The sequence below is a fragment of the Cynara cardunculus genome (genome assembly GCF_001531365.2).
Source record: "Cynara cardunculus var. scolymus isolate 2C chromosome LG 13, CcrdV1, whole genome shotgun sequence".
Classification (NCBI taxonomy): Eukaryota; Viridiplantae; Streptophyta; class Magnoliopsida; order Asterales; family Asteraceae; genus Cynara; species Cynara cardunculus.
In genome coordinates, this window is record NC_037540.1 from 25149453 (window position 1) to 25158298 (window position 8846).

Sequence of the window (8846 nt, forward strand, 5' to 3'; positions counted from 1 at the left end):
TAAACAAATCTTGACTAAACAGTTCTTTAGTCCAACAGTTTTATAAATAACCAGTATAGTTTGCATAACTTCATGTTTTTCCCCCAGTTTAAATAAACAAAAAGCATTAAAAGTGGGGCCATGAATACTCACAAGTTTGCTGATGAATATCCAAGAACTTTACGACGTTTGAAGCGCTAAACGTCCGCCCTAACCTTCCTAAACAGTCCAACATCCATAAATTAGATCACCTATGGGTTCTCGATAAAGATAAAGTCAAATTATAGCTTATGTAATGCCAACGAGTTTTTATGACTTAAAGTTGATACTTATATTAATTTCTCTAAAAATATTCCATAAATATATATTTAAAAAAAATCAAGGTCCTTTGCACATAAAGCTGCTATTTGGACAGAATGTAAATTCTGTTTCTGGAATTTTTTGGTCTCACAAATTACCGTCAAAAGGAACCTTCCAAAAGTCATTTTGTGTCCAATTTTTTATATCATCAAAAATAATGAGTTAAACAGGTTTTTCCCAAATAATAAGAATTTTGGATGGTTTTAAGGCACTCATCATTACCTTACCACTTTGAGTGACACAGCCCCCAAGACAGATTGCACACTCTTCGAGTGACGGCCATTTGGGGGGTCTAAACTCATCATTTTTCAGAGATTTTAACTTTATTTTAAAGATAACACATAAGGCTAACTTCCAGAAAAAGAATCACCCATTTTTAATGAGTTTTAAAGAAGATATAACCGATTTAAGATGCATGCAAGATTCTATCAGCAATGCTCTTTTTGCACGATAATCTTGTATCAAGAACTTGAAGGCTCAAAATGTAATATTTTTGAGTGAGACCAGTTGCATTAGAAAGATAACTCATTAAAATAAGTTTTAGAAGAAAAATAAACCATTTTGGAGGAATAACCAGAGAGATATGGTCGTCCAAAGTAGGTTCTACCTACAGTCAAGTGTGTTGTCGCACACTTAACTTGTTTTAAACACTTGAAGGTTCAAAACTTACCCTTTTATGGCAAAACACCCACATGCAAGCACTTTTACCAACTTTTCTTGAGTTCTAATGTTTGTAGGTTATCGATTACCATCATTTTGAAGACATTTTTATGTCATTGATGTATAATCTCCCACCTTAGATTCTTTAGAAAGTTTGTTTATAAAAAGAGAAAGAAGAAAAGTGTAGAAGATGAGAAATCATGACGAAAAAATAGGGATAATGAATTAGTCCCTTACCTTTTGCTTGCAACTGCTTGAAGTTTTGAACGATCTTCAAAATGATGGAAGTTAAAAGGTTTTGGAGAGTGGTTCCAGAAGGAGTGGTAGGGGAAATGAAGATTTCAAAAGAAAATGGGGTTTTTATATGAGTTTTAAATGTAAATAAAAGGGCCGGCCTCTTAAGGCCCAGGTCCATAAAAAGAAATTTTATTTTTCATATAAACAAAATAGTCCATTTAAATTTATAATAAAATACCATTTGTCAAATATTGATAAGAATATCATTATTAAATCAAAGTTCCACATTTTTGGTAAAATTATTTGGACATTCAAATGAGACTTTTATATTTTAATTTGGACTTTATAATATCAAGTTTATTATATTTGGAGCATTTTTAATATATTTGACATTACATAAGTTAACTTTATCCGTTACCCGTCGGAACAAGGTTTTCTGAACTATAACTTGGGACCTAAGCCAGATGAGTTCTAATCAACGTGACTAGATCCTTATAAAGTATAATTCTAAATATAGAAACCCTATAAAGGTGCTAACCTGACGCTCCAAAAATGACGGATGTCACCGAGTTGCAGTTAAAACATCTTCGATTAACTGGGCAATTTCTAGACAGATGACCTGCTTCACCACACTTATAACACTTTCTTGGATCTGTCTTACACTCACCCTGATGTATCTGTCAGCATTGCGTACAAACTTTCTCACCGACTTTCTGCTCGGGTTTGTTATCATATTTTATCATTTTCGGCCCTCGGAAAGATGAAGGCCTTTCACACCTTCTCTTTTCTACAACTTTTCCTTCTGACTGTCGGTTCTTATTTCGTTCTATCACTTCAGCCGCATCTACCGTTAATGAAAATGTATTGGGGTTCATGGCAATTACAAACTCTCTAATTGAGGGTTTCAACCCCCAAATATACCTTTCTATCTTCCTGGATTCGGTTGAAACATAATGTTCAACAAAGCGAGAGTATTTAATGAATCTTTCAGTATATTCTCGAACTGTTCCATTTCCTTGTTCTAGTTTCAGGAAATCTTCTTCCATTTTCCTTACTGCTGTCTTAGGACAAAACTGGTTCTTGAATCAGTCCACAAATTCTACCTAAGACAAAGTCTGTAAAACATCCGTTCTGGCAGACGATTCAACTTCCCACTAGAACAAAGCATTTGACTTTAATACAGAAACAACAAATCAAACTTTATCTGTTTCCGGACACCGAACGGTGTTGAATACTGATTCCATTTCTTTAATCCAGCACACGACTTTCACTGGATCTCTTTCTCCAGAAAATGTTGGTGGCTTACATGCCAGAAACATTTTAATATCCCCCTCCTTGTTGTAAGTAACTGGTACCGAGGGACGAACTTTTATTCTCTCTGTTTCTACCCTAGCCGGTACTCCTGTAATGGCTGTCAGAGTTTCCCGTAATTTTCCGATTTCTTCAGCCAACATATCCCTGGTTATATATTCAGGGTGTGGCACCGATCTCTCCTGAACATTCTTAGAATGGGATTCTTCATGTTCAGAATGTACTTCAGTCCGACCCCTTCCTTGAGACTGACTTCTTCCTCTGCCTCGTCCCCTTGGTCTTCCCCGATCTCTATTTCCAGACGTGCTAGTAGGAAGATTAACGGGCGATTCTTCCCTTTCCTCAGATTCTGGATGGGCCATTCTTTCAGATCTTCGGGTTCGGCTAGACATCTGCAGATTTTAGTGTTAATAATCACGTATTCACATTCCCAAATATAATGAAGTATTCAAGTTCATATGTGTACCTGTAAATTTATAATTACACTGGTCAGATGTAATTAAAATTTACCTTACACACTGTTCTTTCAACCCATCATATTTATTTCCAATGGAGCGAACTATGTCCGGGACCCTTAACATGCAATAAAAAAAGTTTAAATCTAGGTATCATGCTGTTAAATACCTAAATCCCTTAAACTCAGGCTCTAATACCACTTTCTGTAACACCCCATACCACACATTGCGTGTAACACATATTTCATACAGAAGAAATACATGTTTATATATAATCCAGGTCCCTTAGTACAAGAATCTATCATTACAGAATACAAGGTCCAAAAATTCAAATACATTTCTTGTACTAATCATCGTTCATCAATCAAAATTGTACATCAAAGACAGATCTTCATGTAGAAATGCATATAGGAAAATAACACATTTTCCCTTTTCCCTTACCATCTGTACCTCCTGCAATACATATTTAAAAATCACGAAACGAAGGTTAGACCGAAAGGTCTAGTGAGTTACCCTTCTTATGTTATTGCAGGGTGAAAATCACCAAAATTTTTATGAAAAACAACTTTTCATATATATAACAAATATATGAACAAATAGGGAAATATTACCAGTACCTTTCCACTTTTCAATGCCAAGCATTCAGATTATTCAAATCACATACCTTTGAACCAACTAGGTTCCATATAATTCCACTTTTTAAATTTTTCAAATCAACAAGGTTTATTTAAAGTATCAGGCCAAACCTGTTATTTTCTCCTCAATAACATCCAGACTATGATTTCCAATAAGAACCTTGATCCTAAATCTTTAAATCACAAAGAAATAAAGATTCCAGACCACGGTAGTCTTAAGGGATATAATAGAAAGAGTTATATCATACCACACACATACAAATGCCACCCTTATATCAAATGTACACCTCTCCTTGATATGCCACCCTTATCCTATGGCACACCTCTACTTGATATGCCACCCTTATCCCATGGTACATCTCTCATTGATATGCCACCCTTATTTTCTCATCAAAATTATTTCACAAAACAATTCCAAATAGACCGCAGTCAATGGAATTATTATCAATCCAAAATCATTTATATCAAAATTCCCATTTTATAACAATTTATCAATCATACAAGACATAATACAAATCCGGTCAACATAGGYTTGGCCGGACTTCATCTCCGGTCAAGTCTTGGCCGATTTACCCAATCCGGACAACTCATCGCCCAAGGCTTGTCCGATTTAACACTTAGAATAAATTCCAACATCTTTGTCCTGATAACAAGTTCGGACAATATATCGTCCAAAACTTGACTGATTTAAAATAATTCAGTCACCACATGGTCGTATTCATACTTCTCCGTTCAAAATGTTAAATAAGTTCAACATTCATAACTCGCTCAATGTTTGGCCGGTTTAAAACTAAACTGCTTAACACTTGACCATTTTAGCGCTTAATCCGCTTATGCCTTGACCGGTTTATAAATAATCCGGACATGCTTTGTCCGATTTAAGTAAAAACCGGGAAACAACAAGTTTTCAAAATACATATTAATCAAACCAAACGAATTACTTTACATTTGAAGTTAAAATATTAAACCACTCACCTTGAATCCTTTTTGGAAAAACTTTCCTGAAACGCAGATGAGAATCAAATCCGGTCAACTCTTTCTTCTCTTAAATTGCTCACTTTACTCTCAATTTGGCAGGAAAAAATGTTATGAAGACTAAAACTTTCCTTTTATACCTTTCCCAAATCAGGAAAGTCGGCTACCACATGTAGCCTTCACATGCATACATACATCCCTTATGTATGATATTGATTTCATACATACCATCACACATATACATATATAATCATGCACATAATTAATTATGCACACACACATATGCAATCTCATGCATGCATCCATATTATGCATATAATTTCACATACTAGCATGATCAAATATAACAATTTATCATGCTGTCACATAAACATTTTGTAACAAATAATCACGTATTTATTACCTCGGGTGATAACCAAGATTTAGTTATTACACATACTCCATCACAGCCTCAAATTCTTTTACATTACATATTCATTTTCCCTGAAACAATATATTGCAACTCTCTTTATGCTTACAAAAACAAACATTTGAACATACAATTCTTAATTATTGTGATACTTTTACCACTTTATATTTAATTCAAACTTCTCGATGTTTTTCTTCATTAAGTAACGACGACCGCACGAAGCACAGTAAAATTTCCTAGTTGTATAAAAACAAAAACAACAAACTACAAACACATCCTTCATCTTCGGCCACTTCCTGGTCATTTTCTCTGGCCACTACACGAAAGCACACTAACATACCAAATCAACCTAATTCCAAACTCTAATAACCAAAAATCAACCCAAATCCAAGCCTTAATCACCAAAAATCAACCTAAATCAACTCAATTTCAAACCAAATCACGAAAACAGAAACAAATCATGAAAAAACATAAGAGATCTCACGAACTAATAAAAAACCCCAAGGAATTTTCACAATGGAGCTGAGTTGCAATTTGGGAGTTCTCACGAGGGAAAGATGAATCAAATTGTAGGATATATTTGAGGAGACAAGGAATTTTTATTCACCTTAGAATTTGGTTTTTTTTTCTTTTGCTTTTTGGCTTTGACATTTTTTCTCCACTTACAATTTTCTTCATTTGGACTCCTATTTATACTACTAAAAGATCCATATAAAATATTCCTATTGCTAATTAAGTAAACATATTGAATTTTATTTTAAATCTAGACTCTTCAACTAATCTAGAAAACCAAAAGACTTTTTGACATTATTTCGATGTAAATTCAATTTACTCCAACAATGCCTTTTGTAAATTTAATTTATTCTTGACTCCCAAAGTAACTTTCTTTTCTTTTGAAAATTCAATATTGCTTTGTGACGGATGCCGAGTCCACCAAATAATAAATTCCAACTAACGACTAATTACAACCAAAATTGTAGTAGTGTAAGTCGGGTCAAATCCACAGAGACTCGGTCTAACGTTATACGACTAGTGAATCAAGTACACGATGAAAACGTAAAAAAAAAACTAATAATCACGAGGAGGGGGTTGGATTTGATTAATTACTCTAAAAATGCGATAAAATATAAACTAAAACAATTGATTAAAGTCTCAACATCGATTTAATACCGGTTAAGATGTAATGTCTATCATCGATTCCAAAAATGTAAACGGAAAGGACAAGCCCGAATTGGCTTTAATCGCTAACAAGCTCTAACGACCCACATTTTCCATAGATAATCGTTGATTAGAATAAGCTCTCTAATCAACCCTAAATCACAAATACAAGTTTAAATAAGCTCTTAAACTCGTAGGTGCGACTAGCTTTACCGGACTAGAAAAAGTACCAATTCAAAGCCATAAGCTCATAAGCTCGGCTTATCGAGGCTCTAATTGCAAGATTTCAAATATTCAATCCGGAAACCTTATCGAAACCATATGAATACTATTGTCACTCTATCAAAATTCTAAGACGATTACGTATCTAAGCATTTTGAATAACTATTCCATAAAAGAATTCCAATCAGTTAGCTAGACTAATTGAAAACCCAAATACGATAAACAAAAGTTTAGAAATCAAGCAAAAAGGCTTGTTCAAACATGTTTACAACGAAATCTCAAGGCAATAACAAATCAAAACCTAATTAAATCAATGTTGGAATGAACAAATTAGCAACACATAGCTAAACTAGGTTACTGATTCTAAAAGGTTTTAAGACTTACCGAAAGAATCAAGAAAGAATGATGAAAAAATTGCCATCTTCACTTCTCGCATCCGTCTTCTTCAATGGAACCCACTGTCGACTTCTTCAATCATTCCCGTGTCTTCCTTCTTCTCCAATCGAACAGCCCCTGCTGTCTCTGTCTTCTTCAATCGAACAGCCACCTGCTGTCCTCGTTCACTCTCGCCTTCACTCTTCTCCAATCAAACAGCCACCTGCTGTCCGCTTCGCTCTCAATCTCCCTCGAACAGCCTGCTGTCCGCCTCCTCTCGAACAGCTCCAATTCCCCTGTCGAACAGCCCTCTCTTCTCTAGTCCAATTCCAATCGAACCAGCCTCCGTCTCTCTCCCTCGCAACTGTCTCTTCAATTCAACAGCCCCCGTCCTCTCCAATCGAATTCTCCATTTAAAACCTTCGAATCCACGTCTTCTCACGCTTCAAACCCCACGAAATCGCTCCCTCTTGCCCACGAACTCTTGCCGTCTCCTCCCCTCTCGATCCCACGTACTGTTTCCAATCAATATTGGGAGAGGATATGGGCTTAGTTGGGCTTGATGAAGTCCATAAAAATATTTCTTTTTGAGCTGGACTTCTACAAACAAAAATTAATATAGGTTAAATAAACACATTTTTTCTCACAATGATGAAAATAAAAGGCTTTTTAACCTTAATTTTCAACCAAGAAAATATAGCTATCAAAACATCCCCACACTTAGAACTTTGACCGTCCTCGGGCAAACACTACGAATTTATTATGAGTTGATTTTTAGAGAACGGACAAAAATACATAGCGTTGCATGGAGGTTCGACTAAACCATATTAGCGAAAATTAACACACGAAACGAACCAAAGATGAGAACATGCTAATTTCACAAACACCTCACAAAGGATATATGCAATACACTCGCTCATTCACACAATGGTGTAGGTGTTTTCACTCACAACATCAATTCACATGTACATACACTACCATAGTCTTGAATTGGGTCTCGATTCTCCATCGCTAATGGTCAACCTAGGTGTGGATCAAAAAGGTCTTTAGTAGGGGTTGTAACATGGCTAAGGGTCAAGGTAGAGAATAGTTTGGTGAAGTGACTAAAAGTGGACCTTGGAAATGAAACTACAACTCAAACATGACTCTCGTGTCTTGTCAAAGCGATCACAAAATTTCTCAATCTCTTAGCTCTTATTCGCTAAAAACATTATGGAGGCATTGTGTTTCTTCCATTGTTCGGCCTCCATGTATTCATTTTTTTTTCTTTTTTTTATTCCCACATATAGAACATATGTATATATATATATATATTCTTTTTCTTTTTCTCCTTTTTTTTCTTTTCTCTTTTTTTTTTCTTTTTATCTTTTTCTCGAACCTCTACCGATCATTATATAGGTGTTGAGGATCGTGTAGATGGTATACAGACCGTACAACAAGTCTGCCTAACTAAAAGCTTGTAGTCTTATTCCAAAGTCCGGTGAAGAAAGTGTTTGGCTAAGGGGTATATATTTGGTGTAAAAGTCAAGAAAATGGGTAATTAGGCTCAAAAGAGGTGACCAAAAAGGAAAACACATAAGGGTTGGCTTTAGGCTAAATGGTTAAAAGAAAACATCAATGATGGCCTTCTATCATTTCCACACACTAGTATTGCCTATGTGCAATCTTGAAGAGACCTAATACAAGTTCTAGAGTGAGATGAACATGGAAGATGCAATGCACACAAAAATGAAACGGGATCGAAAATAGTGTTCGACCATGGCTCAAAAGCTCACGGGTTCATTTTATCTATAAAATTAGCAAGCCTCACAACAGTTATCTCAAATGTGCTAATCACGACTAACAAGTAAGTCATACAATCATTCATGCTATGTTGTTTATGGCATTGAAAATCAAGAAAATCGTCACTCATGCAATTCATTTAACAAATGCCCAAAATCAAGCCAAAAGTTCAAAAAAATTTAGCCCTTTCTAACACACTCTTGCACATTAAAAATCAATAATTCCCCATTAAAAAGAACAATAATTCCCTCCCCACACTTGAACCATATATTGTCCTCAATGTATGCA